This window comes from Cicer arietinum, chromosome 7 (genome assembly GCF_000331145.2).
Source record: "Cicer arietinum cultivar CDC Frontier isolate Library 1 chromosome 7, Cicar.CDCFrontier_v2.0, whole genome shotgun sequence".
Classification (NCBI taxonomy): domain Eukaryota; kingdom Viridiplantae; phylum Streptophyta; class Magnoliopsida; order Fabales; family Fabaceae; genus Cicer; species Cicer arietinum.
Window position 1 is genome coordinate 26,836,538 of NC_021166.2, and position 19,964 is coordinate 26,856,501.

General features: G+C 34.0%; 1 pseudogene; it reads left to right on the forward strand.

Moving 5' to 3' along the window:
• Nucleotides 1–690: 690 nt before the first annotated feature.
• LOC140918725 (uncharacterized) lies at nt 691–18,341 on the forward strand (annotated as a pseudogene).
• The last annotated feature ends 1,623 nt before the right edge of the window (nt 18,342–19,964 follow it).

A 19,964-nucleotide genomic window follows, 5' to 3' on the forward strand; every position in this document is an offset into this window, starting at 1 on the left:
CAACCTAAGTTTCTCTTAAAGGTTTTGAAGCGTAAGAGATTCCATAATAAATTGATATTCTATGAAATCATAGGCTATTTCGAGGTCAATCTTCAATATCATAAAGGCTTTACTCCCTTTCATACGTTTAAAGGAATGGACGATTTTCTGAAGAGGTAGAATGATATCCATATTCGGCATCCCAGGAATGAAATTGCTTTGATTTGAGAAACAATATAAAGCATGATACAACGAAGGTGATGAGCCACAATCTCAAATATAACCTTATAACTTACATTACACAGAGCAATGGGACGGAACTGGTTCACCTTAAAAGGAGTCTCAATTTTTGGAATAAGGGTGATCAAAGTATGGTTAGTATCAGCAATATTCTTATTATTGATAATGCAATTCTTCACCAATTTGCAGATAGAATCACCCAACGTATCCCAGTTTCGTTTGAAGAAGATAGGATGGTAACCATCTGACCCTAGAGCTTTTTAATTACCCATACTAAAGAGAGCTTCACGGATCTCATTGTAAGAAACTAAACCCATCATAGTATTCATATCATGAGGCTCAATAGTCGAAAAGTTGGAGATGGTAACAAAATTAGCTCAAGCCGATCTAGAAGAGAGATACATACAATTGTAATAATTAGAAACAATAGGCCTAGGAATCTCCATTTGGTTGGAGAGTAACAATTTTATTATGGCGATGCCTCTTCAAGGTAGACACTTGAAAAAATTTAGTATTCAAATCACCCTGATTCACCCATTTATACCGGGATTGTTGAAACCAATAGTTTTCCTGTGATTTGACAATAAGATTATAGGTTCACTTCATTTTAAATCCTTGATAACACTACGCCAAAAATGACATTTAACAGCGCCTATTTTACAGCGCTTGCTAAACACAAGCGCTGTTGTAATTATATTTTAAAAATAACGGAACCTATTACAGCGCTTTTGATTCAAAGCGCTGTAAAACAAGCGCTGTAGTAGGTCATATAACGTTTGCGCATCACGTTATAAGGCTTTTACAGCGCTTGTCAAAAAAGCGCTGTAAAAGGAAGCGCTTTCGCGTATCAGTTACAGCGCTTTTTTCACAAGCGCCGTAAAACACATGCGCTTTCATTGAATTTAACTACCTATTACAGCGCTTTTTTCACAAGCGCTGTAAAACACATGCGCTTTTATTGAATTTAACTACCTATACAAGCGCTGTAAAATACATGCGCTTTCATTGAATTTAACTACCTATTACAACGCTTTTTTCACAAGCGCTGTAAAACACATGCGCTTTCATTGAATTTAACTACCTATTACAGCGCTTTTTTCACAAGCGCTGTAAAACACATGCGCTTTCATTGAATTTAACTACCTATTACAGCGCTTTTTTCACAAGCGCTGTAAAACACATGCGCTTTCATTGAATTTAACTACCTATTACAGCGCTTTTTTCACAAGCGCTGTAAAACACATGCGCTTTCATTGAATTTAACTACCTATTACAGCGCGTTTTTCACAAGCGCTGTAAAACACATGCGCTTTCATTGAATTTAACTACCTATTACAGCGCGTTTTTCACAAGCGCTGTAAAATACATCTTTAAAATAATTATATACGTTGGAAACCCTCATATCCTCTACATCTTTCAAATAATTATATACGTTGGGAACCCTAATATCCTCTACGTACTGTGCGGCCATCTACGTTGTCTAAGGTATTTTTTACACATGATCTGTTATGTTTTGAAATTGTCAAAAATTGTCAAAAACTCATACCACATGATCTGTTCTGTTTTGAAATTGTTAGTTGATATTGGTTTCTTTTTGAAACTTGTTGATATGTTTTGAAAGCTTATTATTTTTGTTACTGCATTTATATAGGTGGTATAATATGGATAGGAAATGGATTTCAGCCAATCGATTGTCAAAAGAGTATGAAATTGGAGTGAAGGAGTTTGTTGAGTTTGCAGTGAAGAATGCAAAAGATCCAAATAGAGTAGTTTGTCCTTGTTTAAAATGTTGTTTTGGAAAACGTGTTAGAGAAGATGAATTAGAAGGACATCTAGTATGTAATGGAATTGATCAAAGCTACACATGTTGGATAAGACATGGTGAGAAAAAAAAAGGAAACATTAATTTTGAGAATAGTTCTACATATGCTTCAACTGATTTCGATACAGATACATATGAGCCGGACCGAGTTGATGAGATTGCAAAAGCAGTTGAAGAAGATCTTCGAGATTGTCCTAAAATGTTTGAAAGTTTGTTGAGTGATGCAGAGAAAGAATTATATAATGGTTGTACTAAATTCACAAGACTGTCAGCGATATTAAAGTTGTACAACTTAAAAGCGAGTAATGGATGGTCTGATAAAAGCTTTACGGAATTATTAACACTCATAAAAGATATGTTGCCAGATGATAATGAACTTCCCAGTCGAACCTACGAGGCTAAACGGATTTTGTGTTCTATTGGAATGAGTTACGAAAGGATTCATGCGTGTCCTAACGATTGCATTTTATTTCGAAACGAATATGAACTACTTAAGGCGTGTCCGAAATGCAATGTCTCTCGATATAAGAAGAAAGAATCTACTCCAGCAAAAGTCGTGTGGTATTTTCCTATAATACCAAGATTTAGGCGCATGTATCGCAGTGAAGAAGATTCAAAACACTTGACATGGCATGCAGATGAAAGAATTAGAGATGGAATGTTTCGACACCCTGCAGATTCCCCACAATGGGCAAAAATTGATCACGAGTATCCTGAATTCGGGATAGAGTCAAGAAATCTAAGACTTGCACTTTCTACTGATGGAATGAATCCACATGGTCTTCAAAGCATCTCACATAGCACGTGGCCTGTGATTTTGGTAATATATAACCTACCTCCATGGTTATGTATGAAGCGTAAGTTTATGATGTTGTCTCTGTTAATTTCTGGACCCAAACAACCGGGGAATGATATCGACGTATACTTGACTCCTCTAATCGAAAATTTAAAAAGTATGTGGGAGACAGGTGTGGAAGTTTATGATGGGTATAAGAAAGAATGTTTCAATTTAAGGGTTATGTTGTTCGGCATAATTAATGATTTTCCAGCATATGGTAATTTATCAGGATATAGCATTAAAGGTCAGTGTGCATGTCCTATATGTGAAGAGAGTACAAATTGGATGCGGTTGAAACATTGTAAGAAGAATGTGTTTCTTGGACATCGTAGATTTTTACCTTATAGTCATCAGTATCGTGGGTGGAGAAATGCATTCAATGGAAAATCAGAGGAAGGTAAAGCTCCTTTAGCACCGACTGGATATCAAATACTTGAAAAAGTACAAGGTTTGACCAATAAATTTGGCAAACCTTTTGCGGGAGAGCTGGTGAAAACTGGGTGGAAGAAAAAGTCAATTTTCTTTGAATTGCCATATTGGAAGTCATTGTATGTAAGACATTTCCTCGATGTGATGCATATTGAAAAAAATGTATTTGAAAGTGTTATTGGTACGTTACTCAATGTTCCAGGAAAGTCTAAAGATGGCGTCAATGCAAGATTGGACTTGGTCGATATGGGAATAAGAAATGAACTGGCTCCAGTAAAGAAAGGAAATCGCACATATCTACCTCCAGCCGCTCATACTCTATCTAGAAAGGAAAAAATTGTTTTATGTAAATTTCTACACGAAGTTAAAGTTCCAGAAGGATACTCTTCGAACATTAAAAATTTGGTTTGTATGAAAGACCTCAAGTTAAAAGGTTTGAAGACCCATGATTGTCATATTATAATGGAGCATTTGCTACCAATAGGTATACGTTCCATTTTACCTGAAAAAGTTCGACTAGCCTTAACTAGATTATGTTTCTTCTTCAGGGAAATTTGTAGTAAAGTGATCGACCCTCAGAAATTACCGACATTGCAGAGGGAAATTGTTGTTACTTTGTGTGAGCTTGAAATGTATTTCCCACCATCGTTTTTTGATATAATGGTTCACCTTACTGTTCATCTGGTTAAGGAGACACAACTTTGTGGGCCAGCTTATATGAGATGGATGTATCCGATAGAACGATATATGAAAATATTAAAAGGGTACGTAAAAAGTAGAAGTCGACCAGAAGGTTGTATTGCTGAACGATACATTGTTGAAGAGGCTGCTGAATTTTGTACTGAATATCTGTCCAATGTTGAATCCATAGGGCTTCCCATGTCTCGTCATTCGGGAAGACTATCAGGAGAAGGGATAACTGGAAGGAGACTACTGACTATATCAAGGACAGAATGGGAGCAGGCACAATTGTATGTTCTGCACAATGATGATGAGGTTCAACCGTATGTTACAATACACATTGATCAGTTATCTCGTTTGAACATGAATAGGAATCAAAATTGGATAACTCGAGAGCACAATCGAAGTTTTGTAACATGGTTAAAAAATCACATAATGTCAAAATTTGATATAGACCCCGGATCAATTTCAAATAGATTGAGGTGGCTAGCAAATGGTCCGAGCTTACATGTCTTTTCTTACACTGGTTATGTTATTAACGGCTACACATTTTATACCAAAGAACAAGATGATCAGACCACTATGCAAAATAGTGGAGTCACTCTCGTAGCTGAAGCGATGCATGTCTCAAGTGCAAAAGACAAAAACCCAATATATGCAAATCTATCATATTTTGGGGTTATCGAGCGCATATGGGAGTTAGACTACACAATGTTTCGTGTTCCCATATTTGGTTGCAAGTGGGTCGATAATAATAATGGCGTTCGGATTGATGAGTCAGGATTCTTGCTTGTCGATTTTAATAGGGTGGGATACAAAGACGAGCCTTTTATTTTAGCGTCGCAAGCTCAACAAGTGTTTTATGTCACTGATCCTTCTAATGATAAATGGTCTGTTGTCCTATCGACCAATAAAATAAGTGATGATAACAATAATGATGAAGATGTTGGTAATGATCTTTTATTTGCAACATCACAACAACCACATGAAATTGATTCAACTGATGATGGTTTATATCTTAGAGATGATCATGATGAGGGAATTTGGATTAATCCATCGTTTCGTATTGTAAATGGACAAACAAATGTGAATGTCACCAGGAAAAGAAGAAGGGCATCTTAATGTATATATATGTTTAATTGTTTTATATAAGCTATGCATGTAATCTGAACTGTGTTATTGTAAATATGCATGTAATCTGAATTGAGTGTTTTATACTAAGTTCTGATTAATTTATTTTCTGATTAATTTATTTTCTGCTTATATTTAGCTTGATTTGAGTGTTTTATACCAAGTTCATGTAACAATGAGTGTTTTATATTTAGCTTGATTTACATGAACTGAACTGAATATAAATTAGTAATTTACATGAACTGAACTGAACTGAATAGAGAGATTCTCTTTTGCTCAGTGCATATATATATATAGATTCTTCAGAATACTCATTTCTAATAATTCATCATCTCCTAAAGTATTGTGATAAAGACAATGATAACAATATTTTTAATCCAATAAACAATGATAAAAATGTTTTTAATGTCATCCCAACCCAAATAAACCAAACACAAAAATAAAATAAAGAGACATTTTACAGCGCTTATCTTAAAAAGCGCTGTAAAAGATCCTTTTAAAAATAAAATAATGAGTGTTTTATACCTTTTACAGCGCTTTTCACACAAAGCGCTGTAAACGACTCTTTTGAAAGTGAGTAAAAAAGACATTTTACAGCGCTTATTTGACAAAGCGCTGTAAAAAAGCTTTAAAAATAATATTCATCAGACACCTAATTTCTTCAAACACCTTGTACGCATCATGGGAATCCAAAAAACATCAGACACAAACCCATTTCTTCAAACACCTTGTACGCATCATGGGAATCCAAAAAACATCAGACACAAACCCATTTCTTCAAACACCTTGTACGCATCATGGGAATCCCCAAAAACACCAGACACAAACCCATTTTTCGCAACATGGCAATGATCCTGAATACCAATTAAGTTTCGATTTAAGAAGGAAAGAGAATGTAAAGAGATAAAAAGGGTGTTGAGGTGGAGATTGAATTGTGAAAGAGTAAGCTTTGATGTTTGTGAAGAAGATGCATAAAAGGAGAAGAGTTTGGTGAAGAGGAAGGGATTTTTGTGGTGACCAGTTACTACTATGTGGGTTTTGCATGCATGTTGAGCTTGTTTAAAAAATAACATAACATAACAAAACACAAAAACAATAAGGCCTTTTACAGCGCTTATTTGGAAAAAGCGCTGTAAAAGAGCCTTTTAAAATTAACATAAAGAGACATTTTAGAGCGCTTATGTGGAAAAGCGCTGTAAAAGGCTTTAAAAAACATTCATATAACATAATAACACACGGAGGTCTTTTACAGCGCTTATTTGGGAAAAGCGCTGTAAAAGAGCCTCTTAAAATTAACATAAAGAGACATTTTAGAGCGCTTATGTGTAAAAGCGCTGTAAAAGGCATTCAAATAACATAATAACACACGGAGGTCTTTTACAGCGCTTATTTGAAAAAAGCGCTGTAAAAGAGCCTTTTAAAAATTTAACTAAAGAAGCCTTTTAGAGCGCTTATGTGTGAAAGCGCTGTAAAAGGCATTCATATAACATAATAACACACGGAGGTCTTTTACAGCGCTTATTTGAAAAAAGCGCTGTAAAAGAGCCTTTTAAAAATTTAACTAAAGAAGCCTTTTAGAGCGCTTATGTGTGAAAGCGCTGTAAAAGGCATTCATATAACATAATAACACACGGAGGTCTTTTACAGCGCTTATTTGAAAAAAGCGCTGTAAAAGGCATTCAAATAACATAATAACACACGGAGGTCTTTTACAGCGCTTATTTGAAAAAAGCGCTGTAAAAGGCATTCAAATAACATAATAACACACGGAGGTCTTTTACAGCGCTTATTTGAAAAAAGCGCTGTAAAAGAGCCTTTTAAAAATTTAACTAAAGAAGCCTTTTAGAGCGCTTTACAAAATAAGCGCTGTAAAAGGCTTATAAAAAGCGCTGTAAAAGTGTTACGTATATATAACAGTTACCTCTTCAGTTTCCTCTTCATTACGTAACCTTCATCTCAACCTTCATTTCTTCTCTTCTTTTGCAAACCCTATCATCCCGTCCTTTACGAACCTTATTTCCACGATCATCTCCTTCATTTCGAACCTTATTTCCATCCAAGATCATCTCTCCCATTTCACACAATATATTTTCATTGAAATACGTAACCCTCATTACGTATTTCTTCAAACCGTATTTCTGTGAACCATATTTCTGTGAACTTTCTGCAAACCCTCTTTTCTTTGCATTTCGTCTTTCTTCGAACCATCATTATTCAGGTATTGATGTTATTAAATTTTTGTAATCATTAGAATGCATGTTGAGCTTTTTTAAGATATACTGATACATGTTGAGTTTGTTTATAATAATGCATGATCCATGTTGAGCTTGTTGATGTTATACTAAAGTGCATGTTGAACTTGTTGTAGTTAAATGGATACAAACAAAGATTTAGAAGTTCAAAATGAAGAAGTTGGCACCTCTAAGACTTACGAAAAAGAAGTCAAACGTGGTGCAACTATCATGCAAAGGGTGATTAAAGCACGGAGCAGTGGCATTAAATTTGAGGTATACTATATATACTCTGTTTGCTGTGTGTTTTTTTATCTTTTTTTAGGGTTTAGGGCATGTACTTACTATATGAGTTTATTAGGTTGGCTGGAACGAGAGTGGTCAGCCAGTTGACCCCAACAGCTCCATGTTTGTAAGCTACATTGGGGCTGTTGTTCGTCAAAATGTCCCAATAACAATAGACAACTGGAGAGATAAGGCGTTGAAGGATGCCAAAGATATCATCTGGAATGACATTCAAGTAAATATTTTGATCTACTCTTTTGTCATTTATAATTTTTTTTCTGTAAAATACATTACTTATAATTGTTTTCATTGCAGACCACTTTTGTTCTTGATGAGGAACGAAAGTCATATGTTTTGAGAGTTGCTGGGAAAATCCATCGTGGATTTAGATCCCATCTCTCAAATTTCTATCTAAAAGATAGAGAAGGAAACACAAATGCTGAACCTCCAAAGATATATCAACATTATATATCAAAGGATGAATGGAGTGCATTTGTTTCCAAACGTTCTGACCCGGCGTTTGTCGTAAGTGATTAATTTATTAGCATTTGTGTTTTATTATTCATATTCGTAGCGTATTTTAAATTTTTACACAATTGCTATTTTTTTTTTATATAGAATATTAGTAAGGCAAATCGCGAACGGGCAAGCAACCCAAAACACCCATACAAGAAATCACGTATGGGATATGCACGCCTTGAACAAAAAATTGTAAGTAATTAAACATCACTTGTAATTTGTATTATAAACTATAGTGTGTAACTAATTTGTATTATTTTGTTTATGATTTTAACGAATAGAGAAAAGACACCCAAGCCGATCAACCCTTGGGTCGTCATATCTTATGGAAGGAAGCGCGTGTTAACAAAGAAGGAGTGGTTGATAATGAAAATGTCAAGAAAGTTGTAGAACTTTGTGTAAGTATATTATCACTTTAATATTTTTTAATATTGTATTTTAAAAATGCTATTGAACTTATCTTTTTAATGTTACATGTATTTTAGGAAACTATTGAACAAAGTTCTGAAACTCAAGAGGGCAACAAGGATACGTGCAGGGACATTCTTGGGAAAGTGTTTAATGTCCCTGAGTATTCCGGTCGAGTGAGGGGGAAAGGATTTGGCGTAACTCCCAAAAGCTTTTTTCCTCAAGAGAAGCGCCAAAAACCTTCCAACGAGGAAGTATTAGAGAAGCTCAGAATCTTATCGGAGCAAGTGGCACTCTTGGTGAATACGAATAAAGACAAGCAACTTCCGGTTCAGCTCCAACCTGAAATACAAATGGAGAGTGAAACCGGGAGTTGCAACGTCGGTTTGAAGAGTATTCCCGAGGTAATTAATTACTTACTACTTACTTGCTTATGTAATTACTTATGTATTAAACAAACTTATATATTAACTGTACTTATGTTTTAACTATTGATGTAGGGTGTCACTACATGTGTCCTATACTTGTCCTCGCCGACTCAACGGAAGGTGGGAAAAGGAATATTGCACAATACTTCGGGAGAAGTATTGCACAATATTCCGATCCCCGCGGGCCATGTCAAAGTATCGCCTACGGTTGCTTTCGAACCAACTGCACCGTTGCCCATACCGGACAACGATGGAGATATGAAGTTCTTAAGCGACGCTATTGGCAGTTACGTGGCATGGCCCACACACCTTGTTGCCCTCGAAAAAAAGATTCCCAAGGACAAATCAGTTACATCTCCCGAAAAGGTTTGTCACATTTATTGCCTAAGGTTTTTTATTTTTTCAGATTCAATAAACTAACATTTTACCTCATTTTTGTAGGTCCAAATAAATAAACCACCCCTACAGCCAAAAAAAGGCAGCAGACCTCAAAAATTGGAGGTTAATAGGGCTGCCAAACTACAAAGGCTGGAGGGTAATAAAGCTGCAAAACTTGCAGCAACAAAAAATCTGGATCGGGGAAAATCGGTCGCTGCTGCTGCTGCTCCTAATAAAAGTCAGCCACGCCTTGGTAAATACGGGGCGTGTCTTGACATCCAAATAAAAAGGAACATGGGCAGCAGCAACGATTCGCCCATTGTACAAATGAATCAAGACATCTTTGGAGATGAGTATATTGAATACCTCGAAAAGGAGCAAATGTACGATCTTCTCGAACATAAGGAGCTGAGTGTTACTGTAATCAGCTTGTACATAAGGTAAAAAATACTTTTAATTGCATTTATTTGTAATTAATTAAATGTATTGGTAATTAATCTAGTTTAAAATTTTCATTGAAGGTTTTTGTACGAGAAGGTCGTGTGCACGAGGAAACTGTCAAATAAATACTCATTCTTGTCTCCGCATAAGATGTCGATGTTCAAACTCGATCCAGACAATGTAAAACACTACATTGTAGATATGTTTTTAAGAAATAAAGAAAGTGATAAATTGTTCTTGGCACCATATAATTCAGGGTACGTAATTTTATCTTTTTTAATTGATGAGAATTTAATTTATTAGTTGTCTATAAACAAAATTGCTTAACCAATTTTTTGTTGTTGTAGGGCACATTGGGTGCTATTTGCAATCAATGCGGTCTCTGAAGTGATATACTATTTGGATCCCGTGCACGGCGATTACACCAATCACCCCGGAATAAAGAATATGCTCGACACGTAAGTAATATTCATTTATTTCTTACATATATATATTTATATATATATATATATAAATATATATATGTAAGAAATAAATGAATATTACTTACGTGTCGAGCATATTCTTTATTCCGGGGTGATTGGTGTAATCGCCGTGCACGGGATCCAAATAGTATATCACTTCAGAGACCGCATTGATTGCAAATAGCACCCAATGTGCCCTACAACAACAAAAAATTGGTTAAGCAATTTTGTTTATAGACAACTAATAAATTAAATTCTCATCAATTAAAAAAGATAAAATTACGTACCCTGAATTATATGGTGCCAAGAACAATTTATCACTTTCTTTATTTCTTAAAAACATATCTACAATGTAGTGTTTTACATTGTCTGGATCGAGTTTGAACATCGACATCTTATGCGGAGACAAGAATGAGTATTTATTTGACAGTTTCCTCGTGCACACGACCTTCTCGTACAAAAACCTTCAATGAAAATTTTAAACTAGATTAATTACCAATACATTTAATTAATTACAAATAAATGCAATTAAAAGTATTTTTTACCTTATGTACAAGCTGATTACAGTAACACTCAGCTCCTTATGTTCGAGAAGATCGTACATTTGCTCCTTTTCGAGGTACTCAATATACTCATCTCCAAAGATGTCTTGATTCATTTGTACAATGGGCGAATCGTTGCTGCTGCCCATGTTCCTTTTTATTTGGATGTCAAGACACGCCCCGTATTTACCAAGGCGTGGCTGACTTTTATTAGGAGCAGCAGCAGCAGCGACCGATTTTCCCCGATCCAGATTTTTTGTTGCTGCAAGTTTTGCAGCTTTATTACCCTCCAGCCTTTGTAGTTTGGCAGCCCTATTAACCTCCAATTTTTGAGGTCTGCTGCCTTTTTTTGGCTGTAGGGGTGGTTTATTTATTTGGACCTACAAAAATGAGGTAAAATGTTAGTTTATTGAATCTGAAAAAATAAAAAACCTTAGGCAATAAATGTGACAAACCTTTTCGGGAGATGTAACTGATTTGTCCTTGGGAATCTTTTTTTCGAGGGCAACAAGGTGTGTGGGCCATGCCACGTAACTGCCAATAGCGTCGCTTAAGAACTTCATATCTCCATCGTTGTCCGGTATGGGCAACGGTGCAGTTGGTTCGAAAGCAACCGTAGGCGATACTTTGACATGGCCCGCGGGGATCGGAATATTGTGCAATACTTCTCCCGAAGTATTGTACAATATTCCTTTTCCCACCTTCCGTTGAGTCGGCGAGGACAAGTATAGGACACATGTAGTGACACCCTACATCAAAATTAATTATTTGAAATGAAAGGTGCTTTTTAGCTTTTTATGGCACTTTTTTTAAAAAGCGCTGTCTTTTATCTTTGTACCCAAAATTATTTTTGATCCAAAATCACTTCACAATCAGTAGAACAGAACATATTATAGACAATCAGTTCACACAATCAATAGAACATAAATCAGAACTCTGTAACTTTTTTAACATATATGTAACTCTGTAATTTACAACCTAAGTAACTACATTCAGATACATATATACAACCTAATTTACAACCTAATTACCTACATTCAGATACGTATATATATATAACCTAATTTACAACCTAAACTACATTCAGATCCATATGCATGTTCATATATTGTGTCCTATGATCATTTACATATAATAACTAACAGAATATACATTATATGCACTAGCTACCATATAATATTCAGATCCCTTGCCCAGCAGCAAGCTATTTCCCAGAAAATCAAATAATTTTCATGTCAAGCACGTACTGACACCATTCTTCCTTTAATTCCATCAGATCTTCCTCAGAATATGATGGACTGGAATTGGCAAAGTACTGCAATATAAAAATTGAACATATTATATTAAGTTAGTATCAAATATATAGATAATTTATATATGAAAATCATATAATGCAAATACCGTACCGTTTCTGGGATAATAGTTTTATTCTTCTCAACAATCTCCTTCATGAATCTCAATATGTAGTACCCACAGTCGATGTTATTTGTTTGACGAGGGCACTTTATTGAGATCCATGTAATGTTATTAGACTTCTGCTTCGACACTTTAGCACCTCTTTGAGCTCGATAAACTTTTAAGGCACTATCGAATGAATAAATGTGATTATTAGAGCATGAATATTTATATATATATATATATATATAAATATTCATGCTCTAATAATCACATTTATTCATTCGATAGTGCCTTAAAAGTTTATCGAGCTCAAAGAGGTGCTAAAGTGTCGAAGCAGAAGTCTAATAACATTACATGGATCTCAATAAAGTGCCCTCGTCAAACAAATAACATCGACTGTGGGTACTACATATTGAGATTCATGAAGGAGATTGTTGAGAAGAATAAAACTATTATCCCAGAAACGGTACGGTATTTGCATTATATGATTTTCATATATAAATTATCTATATATTTGATACTAACTTAATATAATATGTTCAATTTTTATATTGCAGTACTTTGCCAATTCCAGTCCATCATATTCTGAGGAAGATCTGATGGAATTAAAGGAAGAATGGTGTCAGTACGTGCTTGACATGAAAATTATTTGATTTTCTGGGAAATAGCTTGTGCTGGGCAAGGGATCTGAATATTATATGGTAGCTAGTGCATATAATGTATATTCTGTTAGTTATTATATGTAAATGATCATAGGACACAATATATGCATATAATGGATCTGTTAGTTATTATATAATGGATCTGAATGTAGGTAATTAGGTTGTAAATTAGGTTGTATATATGTATCTGAATGTAGTTACTTAGGTTGTAAATTACAGAGTTACATATATGTTAATAAAGTTACAGAGTTCTGATTTCTGTTCTACTGATTGTGTGAACTGATTGTCTATAATATGTTCTGTTCTACTGATTGTCTATAATATGTTCTGTTCTACTGATTGTCTATAATATGTTCTGTTCTACTGATTGTCTATAATATGTTCTGTTCTACTGATTGTGAAGTGATTTTGGATCAAAATAATTTTGGATACAAAGATAAAAGACAGCGCTTTTTAAAAAAAATGCCATAAAAAGCTAAAAAGCGCTTTTCATTTCAAATAATTAATTTACAGCGTTTAAAAAAAAAAACACACACACACATTTTACAGCGCTTTTTTTAAAAAGCGCTGTAAAATGTTGTTCTAAAGCGCTTTAATGGTGCACCTTTTACAGCGCTTTCGTGAGAAAGCGCTGTAAAATGTACAAGAAAAGCGCTGTAAAATGCAGACCCATAATATGAAATTATGGGTGGGCATTTTACAGCGCTTTTTTGAGAAAGCGCTGTAATATGCACACCCATATATGAAATTATGGGTGGGCATATTACAACGCTTTTGTGAGAAAGCGCTGTAATATGCCCACCCATATATGAAATTATGGTTGGGCATATTATAGCGCTTGTTTGAGAAAGCGCTGTAATATGCCCACCCATATATGAGTTATGGGTGTGCATTTTAGAGCGCTTTTTTGAGAAAGCGCTGTAAAATGCACACCCATAACTCATATAATGGGGTGCATATTACAGCGCTTTTTGTGAAGAAGCGCTGTAAAATGTGCATAACAAGCGCGCGTTGTATTTACATGTTTTATAGCGCTTTTTTAAAAGCGCTGTTGTATCATTTACATCGCTCGTTTTCACAGCGCTTATTTTTTTGAAAAAGCGCTGTAAATGGCTTAAAAAAAGCGCTGTAATATGCGTTTTTTCGCGTAGTGTAACCCACTATTTTCTTGAGTTCCAAATTTTAAGCATATCAGTAAGATTATTAATATTAAGAGACCAAGAGTTAGAAGAGATCCAATGATATTTCACTTAGGGTAGTATAATCAGGGTGATCAAGCCAAAAGCCTAAAAATTTAAAGTAATTCTTTATGGACAAATTTTCATCGTCACTAGAATTTAACAAGAGCCGATAATGGTTAGACGATTTAAAATGGAGATGAGTGATGAAGTAGGAAGAGAAGTGCACTTGCCAATTCATGTTACATAACACCCTATGTAGAAGCTCTTGGAGGCCACCCTTTCTCCAAGTTCCATAAGGTTACAAATATTGATGCAATTAACGAAGCCATGGAACTGAGATTGATTAATAAGGGCTCCAACACTTTTTTCATGACTCCCACCAGTAGAAAATTGAGTTTTTAATACAGCAGAGTTAAGTCATTGACGTGCCACCAAATTTAACAAACGACGCACGGTGACAATTTTATAAATATTTGAAACTTGTTTAATGCAGTTATATTGATAACGAAATTAATGCAGACTAAAAAAAATATAAAACATCCTCTATGTACTTAGCGTTTTACCTTCTCGATCCCATAACTTCTGCGTTCTAAACCTCCACCTTCTATTCCTAACCTCTATATCGTGAAGCACTTACAACCTAGATTCTTACTTCCTGCATTTCTTCTAACGTCAACTTCAGAGTCCGTTGTCGTTTTATCGTCACTACTTCATCAATTCATTAAGACATGTTTGATTCTCAAATTATATTACATATTTTACATATTACGTTTTTTATAATTTATGTGTGTACAAAACAGGGAGCAAAACAATAGTTTTTTATGTAGAAAGGCAGACAAATGAGGTGTAAACTTTACAAATGTAGTATTTTATGTATTAGAGACAATAGACATGTATATCTTGCTATTGAAACAGAACCAAACAACTACAAAATATAGTGTTACTGAATATAATTTGTCTCCATGATTTCTCACCAAACTTGTATCTCAAATAAGAAGAGCATAATTGTATGAGTTGAATCTTTAAGAGATTAAAGGAATCATTATTCCTGAAGTAATAGCTCTTGTAATCTTTAAGAGATTAAAAGAACCATTATTACTGAAGTAATAGCTCTTATAATTGATGCACTTGGAAATTAATTAATTTTGAAATACGAAGAAGAAATGAATTAAACTAATACACTTGAAAGTGTCCTGTTTAAACTATTTCAATTGGAAGTGTTGCATTTAAAATATTTCAATTATTCTGATGCACAGAGAAATTAATTAATTAGAAGAAATGAATTAAACTAATACACTTGAAAGTGTCATGTTTAAACTATTTCAATTATTCTGATGCACAGGGAAATTAATTCAGTAGAAAAAATTGATTGAATTAATATACTTGGAAATGTCTTGTTTAAAATATTTCAATTGGACGTGTTTCATTTAAAATATTTCAATTATTCTGTAATTGTAAATTTCACATGTACTTAGATATTCACAAAATAATAACAATAAGGAAGAAAACAATAAAAAAAATTAGTTTAAATCTTTTACCTTAATCTTTACGGTTATTTATTTTTAACAAAAGTAGTTATAGATCGTAGTTGGATGAATGTTAATCATTTAAGTGAAGTGTATAGGTGTGGAAGAATTTTTAGAATTTGGTTTAAAAAAACTTCATAAAAGTGAAGGACAGTTTTACTGTCCTTGTGTTAAATGTTTAAATGGAAATCGATTACAGTTTGAAGAAATAAGAAATCATCTTATTTTTTATGGGATGCCAAACTTATGCAAAATGGATATGACACGATGATTCGTTAAACATGACAAATTTATCAAAAAGAGAAGAAGTTCGTGAAGATATGGACAATCGGCTTAAGGACATGATTCTTGATATTGGACAAGATTCTTTTCAACGTGCACATGTTTTTGATAGTTCGTGCAATGATAAAGAAGAGGCTTTGTATCTGGGATGCACTAACTTCACACAGTTGTATGCGGTGCTTAGATTGTTCAACTTGAAAGTGAGAAATGAGTGGACAGACAAAAGCTTCACATAACTGCTTGAGTTGTTGAAAGAAATGCTTCCTGAAGATAATACATTGTCAAACCGTTATTATGAGGCAAAGAAGATATTGTGTCCAATGGGTATGAAGTATAAGAAAATACATGCATGCCCTAATGATTGCATACTATACTGAAATGAGTTTGAAGAGTTGAACCAATGTCATGTGTGTGGTTTATCATGCTATAAAGTGAAGGGTGGTGATTCCAATTGCGATGAAAGCACAACAGGTCCTCTTGCGAAGGTGTTATGGTATCTACCAATAATTCCAAGGTTCAAACAATTATTCATTAATGTCAATGATGCAAAGAATATAGATGGCATACTAATGAGAGACAACGTGATGGACAACTTCGTCATTCAGTTGATTCATTGCAATGGAAGAAAGTTGATGAATTGTATCCGGAATTCGGGAATGAGCCAAGATTCTCTTAAACCTAATCTCCCATATCGTAGGTTGAGAAAAGCGTTTAATGGAGATCAAGAGAATCGAATTGCTCCGAAAGCCTTAACTGGAGAGCAAATTTATCAAAGATTGAAGGATGTCAATGTTAATTTGGAAAGAATAAAAAACAGTCCATTGAGAAAAATGTATGGAAAAAGAGGCTTGTGTTCTTTAATCTTCCTTATTGGTGCAGTCTAGATGTTAGACATTGTATTGATGTGATGCACATGGAGAAAAATGTGTGTGATAGTGTGATTGAAACACTTCTCAACATTCCAGGAAAAACAAAGGATGGATTGAATGCTCGTTTATATAAGGTTGAGATAGGTATACGATAAGAATAAGCTCTACAATCATCAGGTAAGCAAACATATTTGTCTCCAGCTTGTCATACCTTATCAAAATATGAGGGGAAGACTTTTTTGTGAGACTCTAAAGGGAATAAAAGTGCCAACAAGATATTCTTCAAATGTAAAAAGTTTTATCTCAATGAAACATCTAAAATTAGTTGGTTTAAAGTCTCATGATTATCATGTATTAATGCAACAACTACTACAACCAGTGGCTATTCGTGGAATATTGCCTAAAAAAGTGAGAGATATTTTAACTAGGTTGTGCTTATTCTTCAATGCTATATGTAGCAAAGTCATTGATCCTAAAAAATTAGATGAGTTGGAAAATGAAGTTGTTATTATTGTGTGCCAACTGGAAATGTATTTTCCTCCTTCTTTTTATGACATTATGGTTCACTTAAGTGTTAATATAGTGAAAGAAATTAGATTATGCGGTCCTGTTTATTTAAGGTGGATGTATCCAATTGAGCGATGCATGAAGATCTTAAAAGGGTATGTGAAGAATCCAAACTATCCAGAAGCATCTATTTTTCAACGGTACATTGCAGAAGAAGCTATTGAGTTTTGTTTTGACTATATGTCAAAAGCGAACACTATAGGAGTTCCTAAGTCTCGTAATAAGGACAAATACATAGGTAAGGGTATACAAGGTGTAAAAGTTAAGAGCATGAGGAATTACTCGAAGCACATTTGTATATATTGAATAATACTGAGGAGGTTTAACCTTACCTTTCTGCTCACAAAAATATTGTCAAGGAAAAAAATCATCGAATGAATGCAAAATGGTTGTTGAATGAGCATAACAAGACTTTGTTAAAGTGGTTTAAAGAAACCATTTTAACCGATAATACATGTTCTGTTACATTAAAATGGCTAGCATATGGGCCCAATTTTGATGTCATAACTTGGACCGGCTACGATATCAATAATTTTACCTTATATACAAAGGCTCAAGATGACAAAAGAACAGTGCAAAATAGTGGAGTTATGGTTGTCGGTAAGTCAATGCACTTTTCAAGTTCAAAAGATAAAAATCTTGTTGTGGTATCAATATCTTACTTTTTGATCATTGAAGAGATTTGGGATGTCGATTTTATTAAGTTTAAAGTTCCTGTTTTTAAATGTAAATGGATTGACATAAATAATGGTATTAAAATTGATGAATTTGTTTTTACATTGGTAGACCTTGAAAAATCAGCTTATAAGGATGAGCCTTTTATTATGGAATCTCAAGCAAGACAAATGTCTTATGTTAGTGATCCTTCTAAAAAAAGGTGGTCGGTGGTTCTCCAAGGTAAAAACATGTATGGACCTAATGAAAGTCTAGGTTCACTATCAAATACTTTTGAGACTCCTTCTTTCTCACAACAAATGTCTGGTTTCATTGTGGAAAATATAGAGGACGATGTGTATGCCACTCGTGATGATCATCAATAATGGATATGGGAGAATATTCAAACATGACAGTTTTATAGTTTTATATAAATAAACTTTGCTTTGCTTATTATTTTTTACTTGCGATAGTGTCATCCTTATATGATAGTTTATCTATAGTGTTATGTTATTTATTTATTATTTTGAATTTTGAATTGCTATTGACCATAATTATATATTTTTTAAACAGAGACACATGGATGATCCCTCAGCTCCTTCAAAAAATGGATCAGATACTAACTCTACCCAAAAAAAGAGTAGACGTGGCAAACCAATGACAAAGTTATTTCATAAGTGTAAGGATGGTGATAAGTTATCGATTGATTTTCATCAATTAACTGGACTACCTATAGGTGATAACATGAAAACTTTCATTGGTCATGTGGCTTCCCTTGCTCGAGACAAGTCAAAATTTTAACCAATGAATAGGATGAAGTACATGAAGACGTGAAGAAAAAATTTTGGGAAACAATCAATGTAATTTTAATTATCTCTGTTATTATTGTACTTAATTATAGTATTGTTGTAAACTAACTATTATATTTGTTGTGTAATGTAGGAAACATGGAATGTTCCTAATAATTAATTTATTATAAAAAAATATTTTTAATATATGGGTGAATGTTAGAGGGCATTTAAAGCTACATTAACAAGGAGATACTTAAATAATAGGTTCCTGAGTCACAAATTTCCTTTTGATGTATATCCTTTTATTGACGATGAAATATGGCAGACGTTCATTAAGACCAAAGAGGATCCTTCTTTTCAGGTTAGTTGTATATATGATTTGATTGTTCTTTCTAAAATTTTAGTATTATCTTTAATTGGTTTTTTATTTACAATAGGAAAAAAGAAAGAAGGCGCAAATAATTCCATCTTTTAATAAGTACCCCCACAAATTGTCTCTTGGGGGATATGTATTGCTAGAGAAGAAGATGATTTAAGAGAAATTAAAAGAAATGCAAAAATCAACTGGAGATTCAGAAGTTCCACCTATATCTCCACCATCACATCATGAGAGGTGGAAGAGAGCTCAACAAACACCATCAGGAGAGTACACATCAGAAGAAACACGTTTTGTTGTTGAAAAAATTGTAAGTAAATATGTATTCTAATTTATTAATTACATATTTATGAATTTATTTATTTTTAAAATTGTATGTTTTAGGATTCTCTTGTGGAGCAAACATCTCTAGAAAACTTCCATCCAAAAGGACGTCAAGATATCTTGATGGAAGCTATTGGACGACTTGAACACCCTGGTCATGTTTGGGTAGTTGGTAGAGGTATGAGGATTTGCCAATACTTTGGATCGCATTCTTATCCATCCTCTACTCCACCTATTATGGGTAATAACCAAATAAAGACCATAAAAGCAGAGCTTACTAAGGTGATTAAAGAGCAAGTGATGCAAGATATATCATCTATGGCTTTCTCTCAATAAAACAATAATTTTCCAATTAGCTCACCTAATACCACTTTACATGCAAGCACAAAAGGTAGTTGTTCTTGTGTGCCACCTATACTAGATGAAAAGGACGATATCTCAAAACATTGTTAATCATATATTGATAGGAATACTCATATTGTGGCATATGCTGATGTGTACAAGTTGGGACCCATTAT